The 15,792-nt window shown below is 46.7% G+C and overlaps 1 protein-coding gene across 1 annotated transcript in view; it reads left to right on the plus strand.

The window, feature by feature from the left end:
* Positions 1-15,792, plus strand: part of LOC121008167 (cytochrome P450 2K6-like) — a 247,802-nt gene that overhangs the window by 155,303 nt on the left and 76,707 nt on the right. The window lies entirely within an intron of this gene.

Consider the following 15,792-nt stretch of genomic DNA (forward strand, 5'->3'; position numbering starts at 1 on the left):
GCTGAAACTGAAACAAACCCTCAACTAGGGAGCTGGAGATAAGACAACCAGTTCCCAGCGTCTTCCTGAGGCCTAGCCAGAACACACAACAAAAGGGAAGGAGTAGGACTTAGCTTAAGACGGACGGGGAGCAGGAGATCCACCAAACACCAGCTGAGAACTCCAGAAGCAAATATAAACCGCAAGGGCTATAGTGAGAGGCGGGTATAAATAGCACCACTAAATAGCTAATGAGCAGAACCTGTGGGGAGGTGGGATCCTGCCCAAAACCACAACAAAGAGAACAGAACAATCTGTCAGATAGACTCACGTGTAGCAAGTCTGTCAGATCCTCTCAGGCCTCTCCCAGGGCAGGGTGTGACACCACCTTGTTTAAAAGATAAACAATTCTATTATGTCTTCATTCTTGAATTGGGGTGAATAAGTAGTGTAATTTAACTATTATTGTGGTTTCCACCTTGTTTTATAGAGAAGTCATTCCATTAGGCATTGATTCTCAAATTGGGGTGAAAAAAACGTGTAATTTACAGTATTTTCTGCCTATAAGATGCACCTCTGTTTACTAAAATAATAGGAAAGAGTTACCGGTAACTGTTATTCTGGTGCCCACCTTGTTAAATAGATAAGCAATTCCATTAGATTACATTAGACCTTGATTCTCAAATTAGCGTGATTAAGCTTTCTCATTTAATAGTTATTGTGGTGCCCACCTTGTTTTACAGATAAGTAATTCCATTAGGCCTTGATTCTTAAATTGGGGTGAATAAGTTTTCTAATTTTACTGTTATTGCGGTGTCCACATTGTTTAATAAATAATTCTATTACGCCTTGACTCTCAAATGAGGGTGAATAATCTGTCTTGTTCTACTGTTAGTGGGGTGGCCACATTGACATTGAATAACTTATTTTACATATAGAGTTACGGTTACTGTACAGTATGTCCAACAGATAGTTGCCAAGCCCTCCAAAGGAACGGGCAGTGGCTAAAATGTTGCTGGAGCCGAAAAAGTAGCACCAGAGGGAAGGTGGGTGGGGGTGGTAGCGGCAGCCGCAGCAACAGACGAGAGCTGCCACTGTCATCCAGAGGTCGTGTTTTGACGACCAATCCTGCTGTCCTGGAATGGTTGACTTGGTATTCAACTGATCTCAACTGACATCAGCCAGCCAGAACTCAATGGGTTTATCTGACACCACACTTAGTTGGCATGGCCCAGGAACAAGCTCTGTGCTCTCACTTGTTCTGAACCTGCCTGTTTCTTTGCTGCTCCTTCTGCCAGGCAAGCAATGCATGCAGCTGGCTCTGCTTCACTTTTCAAGGAGTAAGATATTATTTAGAACAGTCAGCATCTACTAGCCAGCCCAGATTTTGAGGAGAGGTTCTTCTGTAGGCATGCAAGTAGCGAGAATGACAATCGTGTGGGAGCAGAATGACAATCGCGTGGGAGCAGGTGTTGTCAGTGGCCAGGGACGTGGCCATAAGACTGGTAAGAGTGGCATAATTGATGAGCAGACAGTAGTAGATGATTATGTAGTTGATCACCAGGTGAAGATGTGGCTTTATCATTATCATCAAGGAATGAGGGTAGCAGCTTGCCTGTGAGACAGGGGCAGGTTGACAGCATGTGGCTGAGCCAGTAGGATGCAAGTGTGACCATGAGCCAGCAGTGTGAGATCTGGACCCCAACGTGCCTGGGGTAGACTGTCTGCTACCTGTCTGGAAACAACTAGCGGTGCACAGCTCCATAGAGACAGTAGCAGGCAGTCAGCACAGAGTCATAAGGGTAAAATGCCATACTCACCAGCGTGGGAATTTTTCATCAGTAGTGATGATCAAGCATGTGTTCGGCTCGAGCATCTCGATGCTTGGCACATGGCGGTTCTCGCCGCCATGCTCGAGTCTACTCCCCGCAAGTTTCTTGGCTGCTGTGTGAACCCTCACCCTGATGCGTGGCCTAGTGGGAAACATTTTGGAAGATGGTGAAGGAGTACATAGCAGACAGTGTCAGCATCCTCATTGATCCCTCAGTGCCTTACAACTACTGGGTGTCCAAGTTGGACACGTGGCACGAACTGGCGCTCTACGCCTTCGAGGTGCTGGCCTGCCCTGCCACCAGTGTTTTGTCTGAGCAGGTATTTAGTGCTGCTGGTGGCATTATAACAGATCAGTTTTACAGGATCAGCTCACCAGCAGGCCCTCGGCATATCATTTTTTAGAGGGTCAGCTCACCAGCAGGCCCTCGCATATAATGTTTTACAAGGTCAGCTCACCAGCAGGCCTTCACCTACAATCTTTTACAGGGTCAGCTCACCTGAAGGCCCTCCCATATAATGTTTTAGAGGGTTAGATCACCTGCAGGCCATTAGCCACAACCTTTTAGAGGGTCAGCTCACCAGCAGGCCCACACCTAAAATCTTTTACAGGGTCAGCTCACCTGCAGGCCCTCAAATAATTATACCTAATAGATCATTTGCGCGCATGCTGCCTTGCCTGGATGTGGTAGCCGTAGCCGTTTCTCAGGCTCCCTCTCTGGAATCGAACTCTGATTCCCCATTACTCTTAGTCACCATGGTTTGCGCTGACAATAACATCGAAAGTTGATAGGCCAGACACCCGAATGGATCGTCGCCGGGGATGTGCGATCGCCCCCAGGTTATCTAGAGTCACCAAAGGGGCAGCAGGCTCCCACCCATAATGTTTTAGATGGTCAGATCAGCAGGCCCTTGCTCCAAATGTTTTTGAGGGTCACCAGCAGGACATCAATCATAATTTTTCAAGGCTGTGTATGATGCTCTCCTTTATGTGTAACAAAGGGTGTATTGTAGTGCCGTTTCCTTGTAATTTTTGGCAGCCCTTTCACTTACTGCATAGGATGTATGAGTGTAGGAGTCTCACTACATGAACAATTGTAGAATGTTTCCTAACAATGTTTCCTCTAAAATCGATCTTCGGTTTTGTGCGTATTATTGTCAGTCTGTAAAAGTAGAGTACTACTCGGACAACATCGTTCCCAGCAGCGACCTGGAAGTTCAAGATGCATCCAGACATCCTCCCCATGCTGTTCCCAAACCATTTTGGTGATGTTTCCATCAATTTCTGACCTTTTCCTATGAAGCAGGCACCCTCCCATCTTCAGAGCAGGGGGTGCCTGGTTTAATGCTCGGGTTCTCCCATTGACTTCCATTATACTCAGGTGCACCCGAGTATCCCGATGTGTTCGGCCCGAGCCCCCAAGCACCCGAGCACTATGGTGCTCGATCAACACTATTCATCAGGTCACTTGAAGACGTCAGCGGGACGTATGTAGGATCTGTTGGCAGAAGGTGAAGCATGTCCAGGGTGCCAGTGTTGGCACCACGGGCCTGCATCAACACATGGAGCATCAACATAAATTGGCCTGGGAAAACCGTGACGTTAATGTGTTGGTCCAACCTAATGCATCTCCCAGTGGTCTGAACCCCTTCTCCAGCAATCAAGGCTGCATCACCTCCGCAGAATTGAGCTGTGTTCCCTTCTCATCGTCTACTGATCCTGGTGCTCCTCCTCCTACTCCTCATCAAGCATTTCACCAGCAATCAATCACTGAGGCAATTACAAAGAAACAACAGTGTGTGTGCACTCATCCAACGACGCAGAAGATAAACGTGCTCCTGGCCAAGTTGATGGTACTACAGTCCCTCACTTTCCATGTCGTTGACTCTGCACATTTCATAGAACTGATGGTTTGTGTTGAGCCAAGGTTGAAAGTCCCAAGCTGTCATTACTTACATATGTACATACAGCAGAAGGTGGGCGAGTCCTTGAGTCAGTTGGTGTCTGGTACAGTTCATGGCAGTGCCCACGTGTGGAGCTGTAACTATTGTCAAGGACAATATGTGTCCTTTACGGCCCACTGGGTAAATGTGGTTCCTGCCCAGGCATACGAGCAACATGGACAAGTGATGGCAATGTTCTTATGCTGTGATTCCGACACGAATATCCTCCTCTGCCTCCTCATCCTCCACCTTGTCCTCATCCTTCACTGTAGGCACAGTTCTGAGTGGTCCTCCAGAATACCACTTATGCAGAGCACAGCAGTGTCTGGCCATTCTGGGAGATCGGAGTAACACTGAGGAGGAACTGATCCGCTTACTTCATCAAGAAATTGAATCCTGGCTGTCTCCTTGCCAACTGAATATCAGAACCATGGTCACCGATAATAGGAAGAACATTCTGTTGGCGCTGTGTCAAGGAGGGCTAACCGATGTTTTCAAAATAGCAAGGAAACTGTGCATGCATTTCAGCCCCTCTTAGTGTGCAAGACACGCCCTCATTGAGTTGCAAAGGCAGAATTGTGTTCCCCAACATCACCTCATATGTGACATTTCCACACGTTGGAACTCCATTCTCCACATGTTGGACTGACTATATGAGCAGAGGAAGGCCTTGAATAATTTCTTGATGATGCAGGTGGACAGGAGTACCCCCTGTGTAACTTCGATGTTAGCCAGTGGCAGCTCATGAGTGACACCTGCCTTTAGCTCAGGCCCTTTGAGGAGGTCACTTTATTTTTCAGTCGCCAGGACTAGGGGATGAATGATGTCATTCCACTCGATCACATCCTGGAGCAGATGCTGATGAATCTGGCTGGCCAGGGGACAGGGGACGTGGTACCTACATTTCACAGCCACCTGAGCCCTGTAAGGGCTGAACTGGCTCAGGAGGAAAATTTGAATGAGGACATTAACGCCAATTAATTGTATACAGACATAGGTGGTTTATCTACCCAAGCGACAGGAGAGGAGCAGGAGGAACATGAGAAGCTGGAAGTCAATGAGGAAGACCAGGCACATGACTCCAACAGACTGTGGCAGTATGCAGTGGAGATGGAGGCAAGGAGTCCCTCTGGTTTCCTTGCCCAAATGCCCAGACGCATGCTGAGTTGCTTGAGTAGTGACAGCCGCATTATCACCATTCGCAGAGGAATGACTACTGGCTCTCTACAATGCAACCTTGTTACAGGTCCTTAATGGGCGCCTTTTTTCCACCTTCTGAGAGGGATGGTAAACTCAAGTACAATCAGGACATACTATGTAGTTGGTTGGTCGCTGCCTACGCGCCCCATTGCCCATCCTCATGAAGGTCTAACTGGTATGGACCCTCTGTGCTCAAGCTCCACTGCAATGACTGCTGGAGGGGGAGGGGCAGGAGCAGCACCAGCTCCATCAGCAGCAACTTAAGTCTTGAGTCTCTGATGAGCACATTTCTTCACCCGTCTGCTGAAGAAACCAGCCAGCAGCAGGACATGAAGCAGAACCTGAACCAGCAGGTGGTGGCATACATGGAGTGCACTGTGTCACTCCAGATCTAAGATCCCCTAGACTACTGCGCAGCCAAACTTGAATTGTGGCCGCAACAGGGCAAGTTTGCCCTGGACAAGCACATTTTTGAATGAGGCTCCCAGCAGCAACTTCTTTTCACCCTCTACTCCCATGCAACTCCATCTCTTGTAGCTAGTAATGTTTATCGAGCATGCTCGGCCGAATACCGCGTGTGCTTGAGAGCGATGCTCGAGTCTCCTCCCCGCTATACAGCCAATAAACGTGCAGGTAAGTACTGTCACTCACTGTAATGTTGTAGCCATGTTGGTTACTGGCATTACAGTGATTGGCTGGCCGGAACGTGTCATCGGGTGCTATAAAGCACCCGATGACACGTGGTACGGCTGAGTGTTAGTCAGGGATCGCTGTGCTGTAGAAGAGACAGATTGTGTAGGGAATTGATTCAATTGAATTGAATTTTTTTGTTAGGCAAGGTTGGTGTTAGAGACCCAAAAGTCCTTTTAAGGACTAATGTTGTGTCTGGCAGCAATATATATTTTTAGTGCAACCTGCGCTAAATTGCATGCAATTGTAGAAACTCAAAAGTCCTTTTAAGGACTATTGTATCTGGCAGCAATATATATTATTAACGCAACCTGTGCTAAATTGCCTGCAATTATTAGAGACCCAAAAGTCCTTTTAAGGACTATTTTTGTATCTGGCAGCAATATATATTTTTAGCACAACCTGCGCTAAATATCTTGCAATTGTTTGCCCGCTGCAGACAGCGACATTACCTGTGCTACATCTCCTGTGTTACGTGTGCGCAGCCTAAAAATATCTGTGACATCCAGTGTACTTTTTCTGTAGACGGAGTCCGCTGTGGTCAGTTACATTACCTGCTCTACATCTCCTGTATAACGTTTGCGCATCCTAAAAATATTAGTGACATCCAGTGTACTTTTTCCGTAGACGCTGCGGACAGCGACATTATCTGCGCTACATCTCCTGTTTAACGTGTGCGCATACAGAAAATAGCTGTGACATCCAGTGTACTTTTTCCGTAGACGCTGTGGACAGTGATATTATCTGCACTACATCTCCTGTATAACGTTTGCGCATCCTAAAAATATTAGTGACATCCAGTGTACTTTATCCGAAGACGCTGCGGACAGTGACATTACTTGCGCTACATCTCCTGTATATCGTTTCTGTATCCCAAATATCTGTGACATTGACTGTAATTTTTTTTTAGCCACTGGTGACAGAAGCTCTATTACCTGCGCTACATCTCCTGTATAACGTTAGCCGCTGGTGACAGCAGCGACATTACCTGCACTACATCTCCTGTATAACGTTAGCCGCTGGTGACAGCAGCGACATTACCTGCGCTACATCTTCTGTATAACGTTAACCGCTGGTGACAGCAGCCACATTACCTGCGCTACATCTCCTGTATATTTATTATTTGGGACCAACCTGGGTAAGGTTATTTTACTACTTTATTTACAAATGCCTGACTAGGCAATAGAACCTATCTTGACCCAGGTATAAATTAATACATCACTTTTATTAGGATAATTCTAAAATAATGTGCTGTGTATGTGCGACATGCACTCTTTAATTGAACTTAGACAAACCAAAGAATAAAAAGTTAAACGTACAATGCACCTCTACACCTCTACATTACTTTCATCAGTGTAGAGGTGCATTGTACTTTTAACTTTTCATTCTTTGGTTTGTCTAAGTTCAATTAAAGGGATTCTGTCACCAGTTTTCAACCCTGTCAGCTAAACATATGCTGATGTTCAGGGCCTCATCACGATTCCTAATGTGGGCTTATAAATGTCATCTGTGGGCTTATTTAGCTAAAAAACAGCTTTTACTAACCTGTCAGTCAAACAAATAAGGTGCCCAAGGGGATGTGAAGCGATGCCAGGTGCCGGCCGCACCCGCCGCCGTTCATGCCCAGCGCCGCCTTTCCAGACTTCTGCGCCGCCTCCTAATCCTCTGTGCCGCCTCTCGCTCTCCCTCCCTCCCCCCTCCTCCTGCTGTAAGATCTTGCGCATACAGGAGTTGAGCGAAGTGCCGGCGCATGCGCACTTCGCTGGAAGAAGCCAAATGGAGAAGTCCGCACGGGCGCATTAGGCAGAGGCCTGTGCGCACGCGCGAGATCTTACAGCAGGAGGAGGGGGGAGGGCGGGAGAGCGAGAGGCGGCACAGAGGATTAGGAGGCGGAGCAGAAGTCCGGAAAGGCGGCTTTGGGCACGAACGGCGGCGGGTGCGGCCGGCACCTGGCATCGCTTCACATCCCCTTGGGCACCTTATTTGTTTGACTGACAGGTTAGTAAAAGCTGTTTTTTAGCTAAATAAGCCCACAGATGACATTTATAAGCACACATTAGGAATCGTGATGAGGCCCTGAACATCAGCATATGTTTAGCTGACAGGGTTGAAAACTGGTGACAGAATCCCTTTAAAGAGTGCATGTCGCACATACACGGCACATCTCCTATATAACGTTAATCGCTGGTGATAGCAGCGACATTACCTGCGCTACATCTCCTGTATAACGTTAGCCGCTGGTGACAGCAGAGACATTACCTGCGCTACATCTTCTGTATAATGCTAGCCTCTGGTGACAGCAGCGACATTACCTGCGCTACATCTCCTGTATAACGTTAGCCGCTGGTGACAGCAGCGACATTACCTGCGCAACATCTTCTGTATAACGTTAGCTGCTAGTGACAGCAGAGACATTACCTGCGCAACATCTTCTGTATAACGTTAGCTGCTAGTGACAGCAGAGACATTACCTGCGCTACATCTCCTGTATAACGTTAGCCGCTGGTGACAGCAGCGACATTACCTGCGCTACATCTTCTGTATAAAGTTAGCCGCTGGTGACAGCAGAGACATTACCTGCGCTACATCTCCTGTATAACGTTAGCCGCTGGTGACAACAGCGACATTACCTGCGCTACATCTTCTGTATAACATTAGCCGCTGGTGACAGCAGCGACATTACCTGCGCTACATCTCCTGTATAATGTTAGCCGCTGGTGACAACAGCGACATTACCTGGGCTACATCTTCTGTATAACGTTAGCTGCTGGTGACAGCAGCGACATTACCTGCGCTACATCTCCTGTATAATGTTAGCCGCTGGTGACAACAGCGACATTACCTGGGCTACATCTTCTGTATAACGTTAGCCGCTGGTGACAGCAGCGACATTACCTGCACTACATCTTCTGTATAACGTTAGCCGCTGGTGACAGCAGCGACATTACCTGCGCTACATCTCCTGTATAACGTTTGCGCATCCCAAATAGCTGTGACATTCCCTGTAATTTTTTATTAACCACTGGTGACAGTGACATTACCTGCACTACATCTCCTGTGCCTGCTGCCAGAGCACAAGAAACACACTCATTCACGATACCTAGCTTCATGTCCCAGTTTGCAGGCGGCACAGGAAACCACTCTCGAAGTCAGACCAGTGCGACCAGGTGGTCGGTTGGATTGCAGCAGATAATGTTTCAAGTCTGTTAAGCACCACCCTGTCTTCCACAATGTCCAGTCTCAGAAGCCAAGAGTCTGATCAACAGAATCCTCACCCTGATTCTCCTTCCTCCCACCATGAAGAGTCTTGCCAAACAAGTGATCCCACACTCGGATATTCCGAGGAGCTCTTTTCATTGCCATTCCTTGATTGGGCCTCTCGCCAAGCCCGCTTGAAGAGGGACATGAGGAGATCGTGGGCACTAATGCCCAAACTCTTGAGCATCCACAGTTACAAGAAGATGATGGTGGGGAACGGCAATTAGTGTTTCACGAGGTGGATTATGATGATGAGACACAGTTATCAATAAGTGAGGTTTTTGGTAGGTCAACAAGTCAGGAGGAGGACCAGAGTGAGGAAGTGGAAGAGGAGGTGGTGGATGATGAAATCACTGACCAAACCTGGGAAGGTGGCAAGCCGAGCGAGGACAGCAGTACAGAGGGGAAGGGATCCGCAGCACCGCAACAGGCTGGAAGAGGCAGTGGGATGGCAAAAGGGAGAAGGCGGGCCACACCAAACAGGCCCGCAACTGTTCCCCGGCACCCCCTCTTGCGACAATCTCCCTTGCCAATGGGTAGGTGTTTTGCAGTCTGGCGCTTTTTTGAGGAAAGTGTGGATAAAAAAAAAAATTGTCATTTGCAACCTGTGCCATACCAAAATGAGCAGGGGTGTGAACACTAGCAACCTCACCACCACCAGCATGATCCGCCACATGGCATTAAAGCACGTTAATAGGTGTGCCGAATGCCTGGGTCCACAATCAGTGTCTGCGGGTCACACCACTGACTCCGCTTCCCCTGTGTTACAGGCTGGCCAATCCCCTGTCCAAGATGCAGGCCTGGATGCCCCTTGCCATGCACCTGGACCTTTGCAAGCACCATCAGCTAGCACATCCACTTCTGTGTCCCAGCGCAGCGTACAGATGTCCATACCCCAGGCCTTACAACGAAAGCGCAAATACCCAGCCACCCACCCACAGGCCATAGCACTAAATGCGCACCTTTCCAAATTGCTGGCCCTGGAAATGTTGCCATTTAGGCTTGTGGACACTGAGGCTTTCCGCAGCCTGATGGCGGCGACCGTCCCTCGTTACTCAGTCCCCAGCCGCCAATATTTTTCTGGGTGTGCCGTCCCCGCCTTACACCAGCATGTGTCCCGTAACATCACCCGTGCCCTGACCAACGCAGTTAATGAGAAGGTCCACTTAACGACTGACACATCGACAAGTGCTTTTGGCCAGGGACGCTACATTTCCCTGACGGCACACTTGGTGAACGTTGTGGAGGCCGGGAGCGAGTCGTACCCTGGGATGGCACAGGTGCTACCGACCCAAGGATTGCAGCCCGACTTCCATCAGGATTTCCCCCACCACCTAAATTAGTGGCTGCAACCCCCCCTTTCTCCTCCTCCACCTCCTCCTCCACTTCCACCTCTGAATTCTCATCTTGTAGCACCAGTCAGCCATCAGTCAGTAGCTGGAAGCAGTGTAGCATTTCAGTGGGGAAGCGGCAACAGGCCGTGCTGAAACTAAAATTTTTAGGTGACAAACAACACACTGCCGCAGAGCTGTGGCAGGGTATAAGGGACCAGACTGAGCTGTGGCTTTCGCCACTCAACCTACAACCAGGCATGGGTGTGTCTCATAATGGCCGTAACTTGGTGGCAGCTTTGGAGCTCGGCAAGCTCACACACATACCATGCCTAGCCCACGTGTTTAACCTAGTGGTTCAGCGGTTTCTTAAAACCTACCCCAATTTGCCTGAGCTACTAGTGAAGGTGCGCCGCGTGTGTGCCCATTTCCGTAAGTCATCTACAGCTGCCGCCGTTCTAGCAACGTTGCAGCAGCGCTTGCAATTTCCAGCTCACCGACTGTTGTGCGACGTGAGCACGTGCTGGAACTCCACGTTCCACATGTTGGCCAGGCTTTGTGAGCAGCAGAGGGCAGTAGTGGAATACCAGCTGCAACATGGTCGTTGCCTTTCCAGTCAGCTTCCGCTCTTCACAAGTGGGCATGGATATCTGACCTCTGAGGTTTTACGCAACTTTGAGGAATCAACACAGATGGTGAGCGCCGATGCTGCTATTATCAGCGTAACCATCCCACTTCTGTGTCTACTGAAACGCTCGCTGCTCACAATAAAGGCGGACGCTTTGCATGTGGAAGAGGTGGAAATGGGGGAAGACAGTACACAGGGTGATAGCCAGACCACCCTCCGTTCGTCTTCTCAGCGCGAATTGGATGATGATGAGGAGGAGCAGGAGACGGTTGCCTCCACTACAGAGTAGTACCCACAGAAGGTTTATTCCATCTGTTCAGCGTGGATGGGCCGAAGAGGAGGAAGAGGATGAGGAGATTGAGAGTCATCCTCCTGATGAGGACAGCGAAGTCTTGTCTGTTGGGACTCTGGCACACATGGCTGACTTTATGTTAGGCTGCCTTTCCCGTGACCCTCGCGTTATACGCATTTTGGCCAACACCGATTACTGGTTGTTCACCCTTCTCGACCCCCGCTACAAAGAGAACTTCTCATCTCTCATTCCTGTGGTGGAGAGGACTAGCAAAATGGTGCAATACCAGAAGGTCCTTGTGGAAAAATTGCTCCAAAAATTTCCAGCTTACAACGCTGGCTGCAGAATACGTAGTTCCTTGGGCAACCGAGGAGGGGAGACGAGGGGAACACACAGCAGTTCCAACATAGGCAAGGCAACACTCTCCAAGGCCTGGGACAGTTTCATGACACCCTGCCAGCAACCTCACCCTGATGCCTAGTGTCACAAGGAGAGAAAAGATGGTGAAGGAGTGTATGATGCCCTCCTTTATGTGTAATAAAGGGTGTATTGGAGTACCGGTTCCTTGACATTTTTGGCAGCCCTTTCACTTACTGCATAGGCTTTATGAGTGTAGGAGTCCCACTACCTAAACAATTGTATAACAATGTGAATGAGGCCCTCCTTTATGTGATATACAGGTTGTATCGGAGTGCCTCTTCCTCGTAATTTTTGGCAGCACTTGCACTTTATATACAAGTAAATATACAGGAAAGAATGTTTTCTAACAATTTTTCCTCTAAAATCTTTTATCTTGTGCGTATTATTGTCAGTCTGTAAAATTGGCGTACTACTCGGACAATATCGTTCCCAGCAGCGACCTGGGAGTCCAAGATGCATCCAGACATCCTCCCCATGCTGTTCCCGAACCATTTCTGTGGTGTTTCCATCAAATTCTGACCTTTTCTTGTGAACCAGACACCCTCCCCTCTTCAGAGCAGGGGGTGCCTAGTTTAATGCTCGGGTTCTCCCATTGACTTCCATTGTACTCGGGTGCTAGGTAGAGCACCCGAGCATCCCGAGGTGTTCTACTCGAGCACCCGAGCACTTTGGTGCTCGATCAACACTAGTGGCTAGTCGAGCCCTGGCAGACTCCTTGTCTGTTTCCTACTCGTATATACTGTAAGTCACTGTATATACTGTTACTGTACGGTATATAATGTTATTGTATAATACTGTTGAGTGGGCCCTGACAATAAAATCTTTTAGTCTTCCTCTTTTAGTCTTCCTCCTGGGTGAGCCCTTCTGAGGTTGGACCTCAAGGCAACCGCTTTCCATGCTACCCCTATAGCTACTCATGCTGTTGCCATCCCCCCTCAACTCTGTGGGCCACTAGAGTCCCTGTTTGGCCTTCATGACATCACTGTTTATTTTACCTTTCTTCTGATCCATCAGAATAAATGAAAAACACTACGGATCCTGTCTTTGGAGCATCCATAAGGCCTCGATCACACGGTCAGTATTTTGCATCAGGATTTCATCATGATTTGTAAGCCAAAAGAAGGAGTGGGTCCAAAACGCAGAATATTTCCTTCATGTGTTATGTTTGTTTCGGACCCACTCCTGTTTTTGCCTTACAAATACTGATCAATTAGTGACCAAATACTGACCGCGTGAAGGCTGATGCTCAAAAGACAGGATCTTGGGGGGGTTATTCTTATAATGGATCAGAAGAAGGGAAAAATAAACAGGGATGACAACGCAAACTTAGTTCTGACCCCCCCCCCCCCCCCCTTAAATCTGTAACTGGGCGATTATTTGTATCAGTGGCTAACAAAATAGGTTATTTATCAATCTATGTGGAAGCAGCAGATGGTGTAAAATGAGGCAACGCTTTCCCACTTTAGTGGAATCAGTGGCTAACGGAACAGGTTATCTAGCAATTAATGTGGACACCCCACAAACTGTGAAATGAGACAGAACTTTCCCACTTTAGTAGAAACAGTGGATAACAGAACAGGCTAACCAGCAGTCTATGTGGAAATAGCATACTTTTTTTGTCTCAGATGATAACATCCCTTTACATTTCATTGTGTCTGGCCCTTTGGAGTGGTTCAGTCAGATAATGTGGTCCTCTGATCAGATAACATCCCTGCATTTAAGGATAATTAATATTCAACATCTGAAAATACTTTGGGGCAAAACACATAGGCATTTGATATGACTACATAGTTCATTATCAGTGTCCCTATTTACAGTCGTGACCGCAATTAAACTCTACAAAAATTGGTATGAATCCAAGCCTTAGGGAATTTGTATATTCATAGCCAACAACTCATGTGCTTTACAGAGTTTCATCAGACTGTAGATTATTTGTTGCTTTTAAATCTTCTTAATGAAGGTGTTTGCACTGGATCAGTGAACAGGTACATAAGACAGCTCAATGGTTAAGGATCACTAGTACATGCCATTACATGAAACCTTGGAATTATTAATGTTTGATGTTCCTCGCCTTTTAGAGACCTGAAGTACCACTTTCCCACTCATGTGCCCTCACAAAATGTATCATGAAATATAAGAGTAAACAGAATATAGGGAGGAGGAGGGGGCTGCAGCTGCAGCTTCTCTGCGTTTCTTATGTTGTGAGAGGAGAGGGTGCAGAAGCTCATGAATATGGAGGACTATTGAGCTTGTGCACATCATTGACAGGACTCCAAAGGCTTCAGCCTATATAATATTTTCAGTTTCCCATAAGGAATGTCTGTGAATTTGTACAGTTTTTGCCTTCTCCTGTGTCGGTAGGATATCGTGGAGGAGCGGCTCGGCCGCTTCCTCTGTTAGTCCCAGTGGTCACATGACCGCTGGGTGTCTTGGGGCAGGACCAGAGCTGCAGGGTCTAAGAAAACCTAGATCAGCTCTGTCTGTGCGTAATACCCCTCAGGGGGCTGTTTCCCTCTATAACTGGGGATCCTGTGAAAACAGTGAAAAAAAAATGTCAGTGTTCTCCAAAGGTCTTCTAATGACCTCCTGGGGGACATATTATGTGCCAAAAATAAATTAAAATATAAGTAAAAAAAATAATAAAAATAATACTAAAAAAAATGTTAAAAGAATTTAATGCCATTGCTAAAGGAAACAACACCATAGTCGTCCCGTTCACTCAAACTTATACATGTTATATCAAAATGTGAGAGAGGGGAGAAAAAGAATACCGAAACAGGAGCCGCACATCTAAAATATATCAAATTTATTTAAGGAAACAGACACAACAAAAAATGGATTAAAATTGTTGTATACAACAAATCAGGGCCATGTGAACCATGTATCTGCACATGCCACCCTGGCTCACCACAAAATCATGAGCATACCCCCACACATCAATGAATATATAACATTATAAAGTGCATGAAATCCATCAACAATGAATAAAAGCTGAAATACTTATCATAGAAGTAGCATGGTGGGGGTATGTGTGGTGGTCAGGAAAAGAGCCCAACGCGTATCGCCAGACTTGCTGGCTTCCTCAGGAGTGCTTGTTATATCAAAATGATCATCACACAATAGGGAATCCATTGCAATAATTAATTTTTGTGTCAGTTGTAATATTTAAGAAATAAAAAGCTATAATAAAAACATGAATTTTTAATTAGAGTTAGGTTTTCCTCCAAATTAAACCTAAAAAAAGGGAAAAAATATCTATAAAGTCCTACGTGTCAAGTAAAAAAATATTGCAAATTTTATTTTGATAATCCAACAAATAAACAAGTTAGGGTCACTAAACCAACACGTGCACAAAATCACGAAAAAATTGCCTGGACATTCAGGCCTTTAAGCCCGGTCATAAAAGGGTTAAGAGGAACATTTATTATGGCAGGCGGTTTACACACTGGTCTTAATCTATCCCCCGCTGGCGTCAGATGCGCCACATCTGTGCAGGTCTTTGCTCCAGAACAGAAATTTACACCAGCAAGGGAGGGTGGTAAAGAGTTTAAGTGAAATCTATATTAGTTTTAAGAGGTACACTATGCCAGATCTCACACTACCCACTCCCCACCCACTCTGCTTTTTGAAAAAGTAGCGAACAGGGCTGAAATTGGCCAAAAAGCCACAATGATACGGGATGATACATTTCCCTAAGCGTCCAATGTTTAAAGGGAAGATTGTTACTTGGACCCTCATCAATATTTAGAACAAAGGAGGTGTTACAGTCCCCTGAGCGCCATGACCTTCATCTTCTGGCTTTGAGATCTCTAGATTTAGTCCTTTTCTCTATATTCTGTGATAACTGGCCTTAAGGACTATTAAGCTTATCTTTTGCCATATCCCACTTTTCAGTGTCTCTTGGCAGCTCTGGGAGTATTATCTCAGGTGCATGATGACACCGAACACAGTATCTTGCCTCAAATGTATAGTCCGCAAATGACCTTTTGCCTGAATCAAAATTTTAACCTAGAATAGTTTTAAGACTTTGTCAATTTTTAAAATTCCATGTCAGTACCTATAGTCAAACAATCTGGAAATTCAGCAGCTTTCACTCTGCCCATTAAGCCTTCTAATAGGATGACACTTCCTTATCTGTAAATATTACTTTTCAGTAGTCATCTCAATATCATCCAAGGCAGGACTACAGTAACAGATATCACCTACTGTATTTATAGGAT

The sequence above is a fragment of the Bufo bufo genome, chromosome 7 (assembly GCF_905171765.1).
Source record: "Bufo bufo chromosome 7, aBufBuf1.1, whole genome shotgun sequence".
Lineage (NCBI taxonomy): Eukaryota > Metazoa > Chordata > Amphibia > Anura > Bufonidae > Bufo > Bufo bufo.